This window comes from Clavelina lepadiformis, chromosome 3 (genome assembly GCF_947623445.1).
Source record: "Clavelina lepadiformis chromosome 3, kaClaLepa1.1, whole genome shotgun sequence".
Taxonomy (NCBI): Eukaryota; Metazoa; Chordata; class Ascidiacea; order Aplousobranchia; family Clavelinidae; genus Clavelina; species Clavelina lepadiformis.
In genome coordinates, this window is record NC_135242.1 from 25,611,289 (window position 1) to 25,627,830 (window position 16,542).

At 36.4% G+C, this 16,542-nt stretch overlaps 1 long non-coding RNA gene across 1 annotated transcript; it reads right to left on the reverse strand.

The window, feature by feature from the left end:
* Nucleotides 1-6,180: 6,180 nt before the first annotated feature.
* Nucleotides 6,181-7,112, reverse strand: LOC143450403 (uncharacterized). Its single transcript, XR_013114692.1, has 3 exons — nucleotides 6,696-7,112; nucleotides 6,338-6,429; nucleotides 6,181-6,262 (listed from the first exon to the last, which is right to left on the reverse strand). It is a non-coding gene; the product is annotated as an uncharacterized LOC143450403 (long non-coding RNA).
* Nucleotides 7,113-16,542: the final 9,430 nt, after the last annotated feature.

Below are 16,542 nucleotides of genomic sequence, written 5' to 3' on the forward strand. Positions count from 1 at the left end.
TGACCTCCAACCAGAAGGACGTTCCCCGTCTGGCCCGGCCAACCCGCGTCTCTTTGCCCTGTATTATGCGGCTCTTTCGTTCATATTAAACCTGCGAAAGAGAGCACATGTTATGTGTGATACCCATTTACCATTTACCCATACATACGTACCCATACCCATTTATGCAGATAAATGATAAGTTACAGAAAAGTAATCTCTACTGGCTAATGTTCAATTGATATTAGGCTTGTAATGAAATGGTTGTTTGTCGTACCTTATCCTGTAAGGGCGACCAAATCACTACAACGTTTGTCGGTTGAAATTTTTATTACCCTCGATGATAAATGAGCCTCAAGGTCGTTGTTCTGCTTTTCTTAATCTTAGAATTAATTGTAGCCTACACCTTGACAACTGTATATTCTGATTATATTGAAGCTTCTTTGAACGAATACATCAAGATAAAACATTGTGACAGCAACAGCATAAAGACATGTTGCGGCGTTGAACGTAATAGCAAGAAGAGACTGATAAGTGATAACTAGGGCAAGTTTTTGCAACTTTTGCAACTTTTTTTTACAGCTTCCAGCAGCTTCGTAAATACTCAGAATTTATGTAGTATGATGTTTTAAGCTGTTTGTAGGAATTTTATATTGCAACTTTTTGCAACTTTTTTCTATTTTTCATGCAACTTTTTACTGCAACTTTTATTAAATATTGTGCAAAATGTAAAGGAGTGATTTAAAAAACATGCTATAAAACTTTTTCTAGTATGTTTCTATTCTCTTTGCTTTGCATAACAAAGAGCTATGTGTTGGATTAGCTGCATCTCAATGTTATCTATGACGCAACATTTGGCTTGCAAGTTAGAAGTTTAACAACCCCAGCCAAGCACGACAGTGCCCGAACTAAATTAGAAGTGGAAGTATGACTTGGCTTTTGGCCAAGCCCGCACAAACGGAAACAGGTTGTGTCTAGTCTTTCGAGGTCAATTTTTGTTGAGATAGCTTAGTTAGTTGCAGACCTAGGGGGTTTGGGGTGGGGTATTTGACTTGTTTTGGGGGGAGGGGAGAGGTGGTTTAACGCTTTGCTGTTTAGCTTTTTGCGGAAAATTATTTCCGCATTGCGTTATTTTCTTGTTGCGTACCGGCAAAAAATGTTATTTTCGCCGGTCTCGCCAGGCCGTCTGTGAAATGGAAAAGTACCAAATTTGACAGCTCTACAGGAGCTGACAGCGAAATCCTGTCATGTAGGTTTCAAACCTAAAGAACATAAAAATGTATGCATGATCGATTGTATAGCGAAGAAAGAAACGGAAAAAGCAGACACCCTGCAAATCTTAAACTGTTGGGTTATACAATGGATCCTTTCGAGTATCTCATACCCTAATGCTTTTAAAAACTTGTGCATAAATGCAACTTTTTACTGCAATTTTTGTTAAAATTAAGTGCAACTTTCTCACGTTTTTAGTGCAACAAAAACTTGCCCTAGTGATAACTCGTACTGCACGCACAATAACAGGGAAGCAATCGATTACGTCACGCAGTGTTATGCTTCGCTGATTCGATAGATGAGAATTCTATGTCGTACACAATCTTATATTACATTAATTCATAATATTATCACAGGCTCTTAGTCTCTGACTGGTTGGCCACCCCTGCCCTACACCCTAAAATAAAGAAGATTCGGTTAGGGCGAAGGTCTTTGACAATGTGTAGCACATTGTCAGTCATGTAGCCTTTTGTGAAATTGACCTGGCAAATTGCTCTGTACTGTATGTGTAGTGATTCGGTATTTAATGTGGCAAATGGCTACTACGATTTTACAAATTGCTATAAACTGCGTAGCTAACTATTAGAGACCATACCTTTTGACAAATGTTCTACCCGTGCGCATTGGTAAATACATTTCACGATGTGCAACTTCGTATACATTTGTTTTTTTGTTTTTTTTCAGACGTTTTTTTCAGGGAGAGTTAACAATTTGCTACTCTCCCTGACGCTGTTTCCATTGTCTTCCAAGTTGTGTCGTTATAATTATATTTCTGCTATTTACCGCGCTATTACATAACGTCATACTTGCCATAAGTTCAATCTCAGTTCACGGTATAACTGCAGACTTATCGAAGAATAATTGATTGACAATCAGTCCCGTGAACATGCTATCTACCTTGCACCTTTGAACTTATTGTACTTAGATAACCCCATACCTGTCATCCTATTTTGTAAACATGTTATTTACATTGCATTATGAACTTGTCGAATTCGAAATAACCCCTATATGCAGGGTTGCCATACCGTCCTTATTTCTAAGATTTGTCCTTATTTTAAAGGCCTGTGTCTTAGAAAATATGTTTGTCCTTTTTTCTAAGAAATGTCCTTATTTTCACTTTCGTTCTTATTTTTAGGGCGGAGGTGGGCACTTTTGTCCTTATTTTGGGCATTTTGTCACCTTTACGATACCATTTTGTACCAAAGAGATACCAAAATTATGAACATGCAGATAGTGTCTTGTTTTTTTTTTGTTTTTTTTTTTAGGAACATTGGTTGCTTTCTCCTGTTGTGCACTGTTTAAGGTGGTATTCCTCGTTCGTTTTCTAGTCGTCCTTATTTTTGAGTTGAGACTGATGGCAACCCTGCCTATATGTGATTGACAAATTAATTTGTAAAAATAATTAACTGCACGATTGACCTCGTATTAACAACATTGTTAACGTAAAAATAGACAATGTTGACATTTGTTTCCTTTTATTGAAAATTTCCAAATTGAAATTATCACCTGACCTGTAAAACTTCGAGTTTAAAAGTCCAAATCATTTCCTGTTATTGATAAACGCATTGCGCCTCAAGTTGGAATTCTGTTTCTTAAGTTTTAATTTTCAATGAATGAGAATATATAGATCGTAATAACTCTGTGAACAATTCCTTAAGTCGATGAGAAATATAGAGTGATGCGCTTTCATTGCTAATTGGTTCTTAAAATCCTTTTTATATAAATAATAATATTGCTGTAAATTTTAGTGTTTGTTTGAAGTAATAATGAAGAATATTAAAACCGATATTAATCAGATTCACAGTGTTTAAAATTATACAAACTATTCAACTGAAGTTTGGGAATAAGTTTAGTAATGTGATTAAGCCTTAATCTTGTTGTGTTGAGCGAGGATTCGAGAAAAGCTAACTGCAAATTTTTAAAACAAACTAGACGCTTCCAGCTACCAAACCAGCACTTATGCTTGCAACAATCGCAAAACTCACGAACTAAGCATTTATAGTTTGCTCTGGTTTATTTCGTAAAGGAATTATTGGCCGAAGTATGACAAAATTTCAATCGGTCGTTCAATCGGTATTTTGTTTTTCCTATTGGCTAGACATTTAAAATCTTTGTATGTTGAGAACACTTCTTGCCCTGCTGCCTCTTCCATCTCTTCTTCCGTTTCCTTTTCGATACTTTTCTTTTCGCTTTCATCATAAAACAAAGCATTTTAAGTCATCACAGTTTACATAGAGCATGGTAATTTTTAAAATCTTGCATAAGTTCAAGCCATGTTACTCACAGACTAACTGTCGATGCGTTCTAGCATTACTTAGGCCACTATTTCTCCGGCAGCCACGCCCTCGGCCATTGAGTCGCTGAGGTTCTTAAAACGGCAGACATGAAACAACTTATCAAGTAATTTAAACATTGTCAAATAAAATAAGAATTTAACTCAAATTCGGTCTGTATACATAAAAACAAACAATCTGAATGCTAACTTTAAAGGGCTTACTTATAGACAGGGTTGCCATCAGTCTCAACTCAAAAATAAGGACGACTAGAAAATGAACGAGGAATACCACCTTAAACAGTGCACAACAAGAGAAAGCAACCAATGTTCCTAAAAAAAAAAAAAAAAAAAACAAGACACTATCTGCATGTTCATAATTTTGGTATCTCTTTGGTACAAAATGGTATCGTAAAGGTGACAAAATGCCCAAAATAAGGACAAAAGTGCCCACCTCTGCCCTAAAAATAAGGACGAAAGTGAAAATAAGGACATTTCTTAGAAAACAGGACAAACATATTTTCTAAGACACAGGCCTTTAAAATAAGGACAAATCTTAGAAATAAGGACGGTATGGCAACCCTGCTTATAGGCAAGATTTAATTCCTGGCCAACCTCGCCCATACTTTCGATTGTGTTTTGACCGAAATTAGACCGCTGTAGGTCTTTGTTTTTATTTGAATAATTGCGGCCTTCTTGAACTGATCTGCAAAATAAACATTTTCACCTTTTTCTTCTGCTAACTGGCACACAGTTTAATGAAAAAATCTGTACGAAATTGTGTCAAGAACAGAGTGAAAGAAAAAGTGAAAACTCTTACCTAAAACCTTGTACTAACGATTTCATTGCCTTCTTTCGAGTTTCAATATAACCAGGCTCTGCAGCATTGAAGTTCTTCGGAATTGTTTTCTTTTTTCTTTTCATAAGCTGCAAATTAAAATAACAAACATTTTATAACTTTTTAATCAACAGAATTTACAAAACGCATATGTCTGATATTTTCAAGAAATTAAATGAGGTCAACATTAAATTGCAAGGAACCAAAATGTGTCTCATCAAAGCAAAGGGAATAATAATGGCATTTATTAGAAAATTAGATTTCTACAAAAATTGTTTACTAAGGCTAGACTTAAATCAGTTTCCTAGCCTAAAAGCCATAAAGGAAAACCAAACCGATGATTCATGTTTATCAGACACTGATCTAGACTGCTATTCCTCTCATCTTCAAGCATTGAAAGAAGAATTGTTGATCAGATTTAAAGATCTCAAAGAATTAAAAATACCAGAGTGGGTTGTAAATCCATTCCAGGCTGATGCAAACAATGCTGATCCAAATCTAGTTGAAGAACTTATAGACTTGCAAAATGACTTTGAAGGTAAAGTGTTGTTCCAGCAGATTGGCTATGAAGCTTTCTGGCCAAAGGAACAAGTTAAATATCCTCATCTTTGGGAAAAAATCAAATTATTACTGTTAGCATTTCCTTCATCATACCTGGTAGAGAAGGGATTCAGTTCGGTCTTGCAACTCTTAACTAAGCAGAGAAATAGATTGCAAATATGTAAAAGGGGTGATCTGAGACTCTTTTTATCAAATATTGAACCTGATATACTTAAGTTGGCAAGTTATCACCAGGCCCAAGGTAGTCATTAAATACATTTTTCCTGCTTTATTAATGTGTATTTTTGTGTATCAACCATTCTCTTATTATTTCTGTTTATTAAATAATATCGCTTGTCTCAAATACAAGGCAACCGGATTTGTGATTAAGCCGGTCTTTTCGCTAAACATTTATAATTTTTAACACAGCCCTTTCATTATGGTGGGCGGCAGACTATGGAAACCTCTGAAAAGGGGCGCTGGGGGAAAAAAGGTTAAGAACCACTGGTTTAAATCAATGTCATTATAAAAAAATATCTCAAATAAACAGAAGCTCTACGAGTCTACGGGACCAGTTGGTGGTGCTATTATTCTTAAATTATCGTCACTTACCCGGAGTTTGTTCTCGAATAAAGAGGAATCGCGTTGTGTGGTTGCGTCACGTTGTTATGGAGATCCCATGCGTTGACGCTCTGGTACATTATGGGATGCATACGCATGAAGTTGAGACTGCGGACAGATAATTTGCTTGGATCGCTTGCACAGCTGGAAATGAAAAAATACGTCATAATTACTAACCCTTGTGCATAGCACGATGATCAAATATTACGTCAAAAACGACTTTTATGAGACGTCATAATAATGTATGATGTACCTGGCCAGGTGAGGTTCGGAGTAGTTGTCCTGCTGAGCCCAGTATTGTGCACTGGTCTTTGCATCGGCGAATTTCTCATAAAATGCGCCGTTCATGGAAGCTTCAATGTCCGGCAGAGAGAATGCGCAAATGGCCGATGCAGGGATGCTGTTGCTGCGAGGAGGAGCGAGAATTCAATGTGGTGTGGTCAAGCTTGGGTTATGCTGCCGGGTGCCTTCATACTAGTTCGAGGTTTGTGAATATTCAGCCCCATGCTAACCCACCTGGGCGTGTTCATGAGAGCGAAAACCATCTTTGTCTTCCCGACCTTGTACAACTTGTCCAACGTCACCAGCTCAGTGACGTCACTAAGCTCGTTGAAGTAGAACGGCGGTTGTCCTGGCAACGAGCAGTTCAGTCTCGCTTTGAAGAATTACGAGAACTTATTCCTCAAATTGCGCCATCCACCGTCGTGCTTGCAAACTTGACCGATGCGCGTGTAAACTTGCTGTAGGGAAAACATTAATTTAACTTTCCCGCCAATTTTAAATTGCTGCCTATTATATGAAGTAATTTAATGTACCTCTGATTTATCCTCGACGGAGATCTCGGTAAAAAACGAATAAACTTTGTTCAAAGACATGCCGCCGTCGAAGAATTTAATGAAATGGGGGGCTGGAAAATAACAACCATTATTTATGGTCATTAACTGGCAATTAGTTGCTATTTATTAACGAACACCAAGCATTAAAATTTTAATAAATCTTAGACGATAACACTTTTCATTCCGACGAAGTGACTTGGCGTGACAAGTTTGGGACATAGTCATTTGTTTCTTACATGATAATAGGTTCTATTACATGTCATTACGTCACATAGAGGTCGGGTTTACTTTAGAAAAATGCTTATTGTTGCGTGAAAGCTAAAAAAACGACAAGTACCAAGTAAGAAATGCAAGTCTTGTGCAAACGCAGGTTGACCATCCAGGGCATCCGGCAATGGGCGCCATTGCCTGACTTGGTGCATTTGAGACGAAAGTTAATTTGCAATTTTTATCGCGAATGTAAACACGGGTTGGTGAAGCCGAAGCCGCAACGAGTCGCTTTGGACTGCAGACCAGACTGCAGACCACGTCATAACATCTTGTCCGACATACCGCCATCCTTGTGGGAACCGTAGTCTGACAACAATGGATGAAAACCTGGTCAACTGGCTAACAAACACCTGCCCTACAATATGAGGTTTTTTGCTCACTCTCTCAAGAAACCATCTACTCCAAACGAAGAAGAAGAAGAAAGAAATGAGAAAAATGGAGCGTAAAGTTAATTCACAATGGGATACAGGAAAACGTACTGATCGAAAACGTTATCAACTTTAAGGTTGTGATTTTAGAACTGAAGAAATTTGCTAAATACCATTGCGAAATTTGCCATTTGCTAAATAGGGTTAACAAATTGCTACTGAGTGAAACCATTTGCTAAATAGAGTTAACATGTGGCTACTGAGTGTAACCATTTGCTAAATAGGGTTAACAAATGGTTATAGACATTAAACATTTGCTAAATAGCGTTAACAAATGGCTACTGATTGTAACCATTTGCTAAATAGGGTTAACAAATGGCTACTGAGTGAAACCATTTGCTAAATAGGGTTAACAAATGGCTACAGACATTAAACATTTGCTAAATACGGTTAACAAATGGCTACTGAGTGTAACCATTTGCTAAATAGGGTTAACAAATGGCTACTCATGTATGTAGGGTCAACAAATGGCTATATAGCAAATGGTTACACTCAGTAGCTATTTGTAAATAGCAAAAGGTTACCATCGGTAACCAAATGTTAACACTGCTTAACAAATGGTTATAGACATTAAACATTTGCTAAATAGGGTTAACCAATTGCTGCTGAGTTTAACCATTTGCTAAATAGGGATAACAAATTGCTACTGAGTGTAACCATTTTCTAAATAGGGTAAACAAATGGCTACTGAGTGTAACCATTTTCTAAATAGGGGTTACATTTGCCTACTGAGTGTAACCATTTTATAAATAAGGTTAGGGTTAGTTATAATTCGCACGGGTACAAATATGCACGAAGTAACTATTACCAAATGTATCTCGCATCGTATACGGGTACAAATTGCTAACAAGTATGGTATCTGGAAAATGGCTACGCATTTTGTAACCATTTCCAGATTAACTTGCAAATCACTACTCCAAATTAGAAATTTATCTGGGCAACTCGCAAAAGGCTATTGTATTGCACAGCGTTTAACTTTTGCAATTTTAATTTTGTGGAGAGTAAAGAAACATATTACAATAATTTTGATTAAAAAGGTGTTTTAGGTAAAGAACCGCAAGATGAAGCCAGACAAGTCTATTTTTTGAATTTCGATTCATCTGCGTCAAGTGGTGAAAGCGTTTTATTGCAGTAAAATATTGTGTTTGCTGTTTTAAATTTGAGAAAATTAACTTTTTCTCAAACGCGTAAAAACGCTGTGTGTTAGTGATTGTTGGTAGGCCCAACGTCGAATCGTGTAAGATTGTAGTTAGCGCGCTAACGTAGGTCCGACGAAGATTTTTTGTTGCAATTTGATTCCCGTATACATTGCGAGATACATTTGGTAATTTTTACTTCGTGCAATTTGATACCCGTATACGTTGCGAGATACATTTGGTAATTGTTACTTCGTGCAATTTGATACCCGTATACGTTGCGAGATACATTTGGTAATAGTTAATTCGTGCAATTTGATACCCGTATACGTTGCGAGACACATTTGGTAATTGTTACTTCGTGCAATTTGATACCCGTATACGTTGCGAGATACATTTGGTAATTTTTACTTCGTGCAATTTGATACCCGTATACGTTGCGAGATACATTTGGTAATAGTTACTTCGTGCAATTTGATACCCGTATACGTTGCGAGACACATTTGGTAATTGTTACTTCGTGCAATTTGATACCCGCATACGTTGCGAGGTACATTTGGTAATTTTTACTTCGTGCAATTTAATACCCGTATACGTTGCGAGATACATTTGGTAATAGTTACTTCGTGCATATTTGTACCCGTGCGAATTATAACTTACAAAAAAATACGAACGCAATGCGAATGAAATGAATTTTTTGCTTTGGTACCTCAAGACACTTAGATATATTATTATATATAACAAATATTATTATTGTATAAAAGAAATCTATGGCTATACATTGATGTTTCTGCAGATTACACGTAGAAAATAAACATCGAAAAACTAAACCTTGATATTAGGTAATTTAGTGCTGATAATGTTTGATAATTTTTCAGTTTTTCAGAATTGTGTGACGCTGTGTTAATTCACCAAGGAATTGACCAATCGCAAAGACAACGAAATTGTTGCGAAACATTTTATGAGTTTTGTATATGGTAAAAATGGGTTAGCAGTTTTTCAACGTTCTCAGTTAGTGCAATTCAAAACCAGATAGCACGTTGCTCGAGGGCCGATGTTGAGCCGTTAGCTTGCTTCTGGCGGCCCACCAACGATAATTTAACCGCTGAATGGCCAGCGGGCTTATAGGTCGGGTAGAGTCCAACAAAAAATCTTCGTCGGACCTAGGTTGGCGCGCTAACTACAATATTACACGATTCGACGTTGGGCCTACCAACAATCACTAACACACAGCGTTTTTACGCGTTTGAGAAAAAGTTAATTTTCTCAAATTTGAAACAGCAAACACAATATTTTACTGCAATAAAACGCTTTCACCACTTGACGCAGATGAATCGCAATTCAAAAAATAAACTTGTCTGGCTTCATCTTGCGGTTCTTTACCTAAAACACTTTTTTAATCAAAATTATTGCAATTTGTTTCTTTACTATCCACAAAATTGAAATTGCAAAAGTTAAACGCTGTGCAATACAATAGCCTTTTGCGAGTTGCCCAGTTAAATTTCTAATTTGGAGTAGTGATTTGCAAGTTAATCTGGAAATGGCTACAAAATGCGTAGCAATTTTCCAGATACCATACTTGTTAGCAATTTGTACCCGTATACGATGCGAGATACATTTGGTAATTTTTACTTCGTGCAATTTAATACCCGTATACGTTGCGAGATACATTTGGTAATAGTTACTTCGTGCATATTTGTACCCGTGCGAATTTACAAAACTTACGTTTGTACCCGTGCTAATTATAACTAACCTTAACTTCATTTATAAAATGGTTACACTCAGTAGGCATTTGTTAACCCTATTTGGCAAATGATTACAATCAGTAGCCATTTTTTAACCCTATTTAGCAAATGGTTTCACTCAGTAGCAATTTGTTAACCCTATTTAGCAAATGGTTACACTCAGTAGCCATTTGTTAACCCTATTTAGCAAATGGTTTCACTCAGTAGCAATTTGTTAACCCTATTTAGCAAATGGCAAATTTAGCAAATGGTAATATTGTACCGTAGTTAGCGCGCCAACCTAGGTCCGACGAAGATTTTTTATTGGACTCTACCCGACCTATAAGCCCGCTGGCCATTCAGCGATTAAATTATCGTTGGTGGGCCGCCAGAAGCAAGCTAACGGCTCAACGTCGGCCCTCGAGCAACGTGCTATCTGGTTTTGAATTGCACTAACTGAGAACGTTGAAAAACCGCCAACCCATTTTTACCATATACAAAACTCATAAAATATTTCGCAACAATTTCGTTGTCTTTGCGATTGGTCAATTCCTTGGTGAATTAACACAGCGTCACACAATTCTGAAAAACTGAAAAATTATCAAACATTATCAGCACTAAATTACCTAATATCAAGGTTTAGTTTTTCGATATATAATTTCTACGTGTAATCTGCAGAAACAGCAATGTATAGCCATAGATTTCTTTTATATAATAATAATATTTGTTATATATAATAATATATCTAAGTGTCTTGAGGTACCAAAGCAAAAAATTCATTTCATTCGCATTGCGTTCGTATTTTTTGTAAGTTATAATTCGCACGGGTACAAACGTAAGTTTTGTAAGTTATAATTCGCACGGGTACAAATATGCACGAAGTAACTATTACCAAATGTATCTCGCAACGTATACGGGTATCAAATTGCACGAAGTAACTATTACCAAATGTATCTCGCAACGTATACGGGTATCAAATTGCACGAAGTAAAAATTACCAAATGTATCTCGCAACTTATACGGGTATCACATTGCACGAAGTAACAATTACCAAATGTGTCTCGCAACGTATACGGGTATCAAATTGCACGAAGTAACTATTACCAAATGTGTCTCGCAACGTATACGGGTATCAAATTGCACGAAGTAAAAATTACCAAATGTATCTCGCAACTTATACGGGTATCAAATTGCACGAAGTAACAATTACCAAATGTATCTCATAACATGTACCGGTATCAAATTTCACGAAGTAATAATTACCAAATGTATCTCTCAATGTATATGTAACCTAACTTTTTCTGACAAGGAAAGCTCCCCGCTTAACGGCTAATCAATTAGCCAGGCTCTCTTATTTTTACGAGTCTTCCTTAGATAAAAACAAAGGTCTTCTCTTTATTAAAACCAAACGTAGACTGATTTAACACTAGCTCAGCACCACACAGCCGAGCGCAACATTACCACAAAACAAATTCCACGCGACTAAGGAATCCCCGTGGGACGCCAAATACATTACTAATTGGGCCCTCGGGCTAACGATCTGAGACGTCACGAGTATAAACAAGTAAAACACGACATATCGTGAACATGCATAAAGACAATACAATGCGAATAAAAACGGTGTATAACGTGATGGATATAAAAACGGTGTATAACGTGATGGATATAAAAACGGTGTATAAAAATACTCTCGTGACATAAACGGGTATCAAATTGCAACAAAAAATCTTCGTCGGACCTAGGTTGGCGCGCTAACTACAATCTTACACGATTCGACGTTGGGCCTACCAACAATCACTAACACACAGCGTTTTTACGCGTTTGAGAAAAAGTTAATTTTCTCAAATTTAAAACAGCAAACACAATATTTTACTGCAATAAAACGCTTTCACCACTTGACGCAGATGAATCGAAATTCAAAAAATAGACTTGTCTGGCTTCATCTTGCGGTTCTTTACCTAAAACACCTTTTTAATCAAAATTATTGTAATATGTTTCTTTACTATACACAAAATTAAAATTGCAAAAGTTAAACGCTGTGCAATACAATAGCCTTTTGCGAGTTGCCCAGTTAAATTTCTAATTTGGAGTAGTGATTTGCAAGTTAATCTGGAAATGGCTACAAAATGCGTAGCCATTTTCCAGATACCATACTTTTTGGCAATTTGTACCCGTATACGATGCGAGATACATTTGGTAATTTTTACTTCGTGCAATTTAATACCCGTATACGTTGCGAGATACATTTGGTAATTGTTACTTCGTGCAATTTAATACCCGCAACGTTGCGAGATACATTTGGTAATAGTTACTTCGTGCATATTTGTACCCGTGCGAATTATAACTTATAAAACTTACGTTTGTACCCGTGCTAATTATAACTAATCCTAACCTTATTTATAAAATGGTTACACTCAGTAGGCATTTGTTAACCCTATTTAGCAAATGGTTACAATCAGTAGCCATTTGTTAACCCTATTTAGCAAATGGATTCACTCAGTAGTAATTTGTTAACCCTATTTAGCAAATGGTTTCACTCAGTAGCAATTTGTTAACCCTATTTAGCAAATGGTTAAACTCAGTAGCAATTTGTTAACCCTATTTAGCAAATGGTTAAAGTCTATAACCATTTGTTAAGCAGTGTTAACATTTGGTTACCGATGGTAACCTTTTGCTATTTACAAATGGCTACTGAGTGTAACCATTTGCTATATAGCCATTTGTTGACCCTACATACATGAGTAGCCATTTGTTAACCCTATTTAGCAAATGGTTACACTCAGTAGCAATTCGTTAACCCTATTTAGCAAATGGTTTCACTCAGTAGCAATTTGTTAACCTTATTTAGCAAATGGTTAAAGTCAGTAGCCACATGTTAACTCTATTTAGCAAATGGTTTCACTCAGTAGCAATTTGTTAACCCTATTTCGCAAATGGCAAATTTAGCAATGGTATTTAGCAAATTTCTTCAGTTCTAAACTCACCACCTTAAAGTTGATAACGTTTTCGATCAGTACGTTTTCCTGTATCCCATTGTGAATTAACTTTACGCTCCATTTTTCACATTTTTTTCTTTTTCTTCGTTTGGAGTAGATGGTTTCTTGAGAGATTGAGCAAAGGTTTGGAAATATTTTGAAACATTTTGACATATTTGAACATATTTGGGAAAATGTAAAACAGCTTTAACCTGTTTGGAAATATTTTGAAACATTTTGAAATATTTGAACATATTTGGGCAAATGTAAACCGGTTTGAACTGGTTTGTATATATTTAGAAATATTTTGACAAATTTGGACATTTTTGGCCAAATTTCAAACAGCTTTAACCGGTTTGGAAATATTTCGAAACATTTTAAAATATTTGAACATATTTGGGCAAATGTAAACCGGGTTGAACAGGTTTGGAAATATTTGGAAACATTTTGACATATTTGGACATTTTTGGCCAAATTTAAAACAGCTTTAACGGGTTTGAAAATATTTCGAAACATTTGAACATATTTGGGCAAATGTAAACCGGTTTGAACTGGTTTGGAAATATTTGGAAACATTTTGACATATTTGAACATTTTTGGCCAAATTGAAAACAGCTTTAACCGGTTTGGAAATATTTCGAAACATTTTGACATATTTGAACATATTTGGGAAAATGTAAAACAGCTTTAACCGGTTTGGAAATATTTCGAAACATTTTGAAATATTTGAACATATTTGGGCAAATGTAAACCGGTTTGAACTGGTTTGTATATATTTAGAAATATTTCGACAAATTTGGACATTTTTGGCCAAATTTCAAACAGCTTTAACCGGTTTGGAAATATTTCGAAACATTTTGACATATTTGAACATATTTGGGAAAATGTAAAACAGCTTTAACCGGTTTGGAAATATTTCGAAACATTTTGAAATATTTGAACATATTTGGGCAAATGTAAACCGGTTTGAACTGGTTTGTATATATTTAGAAATATTTCGACAAATTTGGACATTTTTGGCCAAATTTCAAACAGCTTTAACCGGTTTGGAAATATTTCGAAACATTTTGAAATATTTGAACATATTTGGGCAAATGTAAACCGGTTTGAACAGGTTTGGAAATATTTGGAAACATTTTGACATATTTGGACATTTTTGGCCAAATTTAAAACAGCTTTAACCGGTTTGAAAATATTTGGAAACATTTGAACATATTTGGGCAAATGTAAACCGGTTTGAACTGGTTTGGAAATATTTCGAAACATTTTGACATATTTGGACATTTTTGGCCAAATTTAAAACAGCTTTTACTGGTTTGGAAATATTTATTTAACCTTTGTCCTACTGCATAATTTTACACCGCTAAAGGGCGGTATGGGTACAATTGTACCCACATACATTTTATATTGAAATTCCCAAATTAGTTATACTTTTTGTACGGTGTGCCGTATTTAATGGTCCGAATGTTTAAATACTGTGCTCTACAGAAGTATCACACGTGTTGTTAGGCCACGTAGACATTGAACAACGCTATATGATATGTTATCTTTGTGACCTCGATTATACTCAGAAAAACAGCTCATTATGCCCCTGTCCTCAACTCCCATAAATTTCCGCTGATATTGCATGGTATTTCACCGATTCGAAATTTAGCATAGATTCTTTAGCATTTATTGGCATCCTTATTGTTGCTGGTGTACGCAGAAATAACAAAGATAATCTGGAAGATATGTGGAAAGTAGATGCTTTGCCTCTTGTACGTGCAGCTATGTTTCGAGATCGCTTCAAGATGATGCTCAGATTTATTAAATTTGACAACGAAAATACACGTGCAGAGCATGTGTAAAAAGATAAAGCTGCACCAATACGAGATATTTGGCTCATGCTGAATAAAAATTTGGAGAGAGCCTACAAACCACATAAATGCATCACCATAGATGAACAATTGTTTCCATATCGAGGACATACTAAATTTACACAGTATATAATTATATACCATCAAAACTGGCTAAATATGGCATCAAGGATTTCTGGGCTCGTGATGCATCAAACTCCCACCCGCTACATGGTCAGATTTATACTGGTAAACCAGTAGATGGTCCCAGACAAGTAAATATTGGTGAGCGAGCAGTTCCGAACCTGGCTTGTTTGTATAAAGGCTCTGGAAGAAATGTCACCATCGATACTTTCTTTAGAGGCACAGCTAGCTAATGTAATGAACACATGGGACATGACTTTAGTTGGAACAGTCAGAAAAAACAAAAGGTTTTTGCCTAGCAACATGCAGCCTGCCAAGAAAAGGGCTGTTTACTCGACCAATTTCGTCTACCATCAAGATGCAAGAGTCTGTTCATATGTGCCAAAGAAAAAAAAATCGGTTGTGCTCTTCTATCATCCATGCACATGACTGGAGAAGTCGAAGCGACGCAATCAAGCAAACCCTAGGGCCTAGATAATCAAGTCTTATGTCAAAACCAAAGGTGGGTTGGACACGATGGACAAAATGCTGGGTGAGTGAAATGTAAACGACGGACATTGCGTTGGCCTTTGGCATTTTTATGATCGACTTCACAGGCTTAGCGTCGTTTATCATCTACAGGGAGCACAACCAAGAGTTCTAAAAAAAGGACCAACGGAGAGAGTTTCTGAAAGATCTTGCGAAACAGCTATGTATGCCTTCAGGGAAAGCTCGCTTTGCCAACCGGATGGTGATGAGAAACCGTTTCCTTCGAGATGCAGTGGAAATGGTTCTAGGACGCACACTGCGACACCGCCAGAAGGCGAACTAACTCCAGCAACTAACTCCAAAGAACCCCATGGAAGTAATGGAGCTACACCGATTGTTGGTAACTGCTATGTGGCAGACACCAGAAACAAAAACGACGAAAGACCAGGAAAAGCTGCGTGGTTTGCGTTCAGCCTGTTTGCGACGAACACTGAGTAACAAGAACAAAGTGCATTACTTGTGAAACGGACTAAAACCACCTTGATTAAGTTTTCTTTCATATTTCTGTACCAAATAAATCATTTCTGTAATCTGTTTCACTCAACATTCGAAAAATTGTCTTTGTGTTATGTATTCCGGCGTCATTTCGATACAAAATGTGTAAGGGTACAATTGTACCCATGCCGCCTCTTAAGGGTGTAAAAACAACTCGATCCTCTATCTCGGTAACGTGTAAAGATTTTTTGCCGAAATTTACTCTGCATAATCTAACACAAAGATGTAGAGATGTCAGGAAATTTCAGGTCCCTCAGGTTTCTAGAAAAAAGACTGCCTTAATTTAAAATTGGAAAGGTTACAATTGTACCCACGCAGTAGGACAAAGGTTAATAAATAAATTAATTAAAATAAATGTGCATGTAATTGTATTGTATGTACTCAGTAAATTCATTTACCTGCCCAAGATGTTGAAATAGCCTAGTTATCAAGTGTTCTTTGTTCTGAATTCTTAACATGTTATATAGGCCTATTTAGTGTGAATAATAAGCATTTGTCGAATTGCAAATATGTTTTAGCGATGAAAAAATACTGTGTGTAGTTAAATGTATTTATTTTGTATTTTTTTAGATCGTAAAAAACAGCTTCACGATGAACAACTTTACCATACGCTCCTTCCTACGATGCAAAACCCCAACTTTAATGCGCG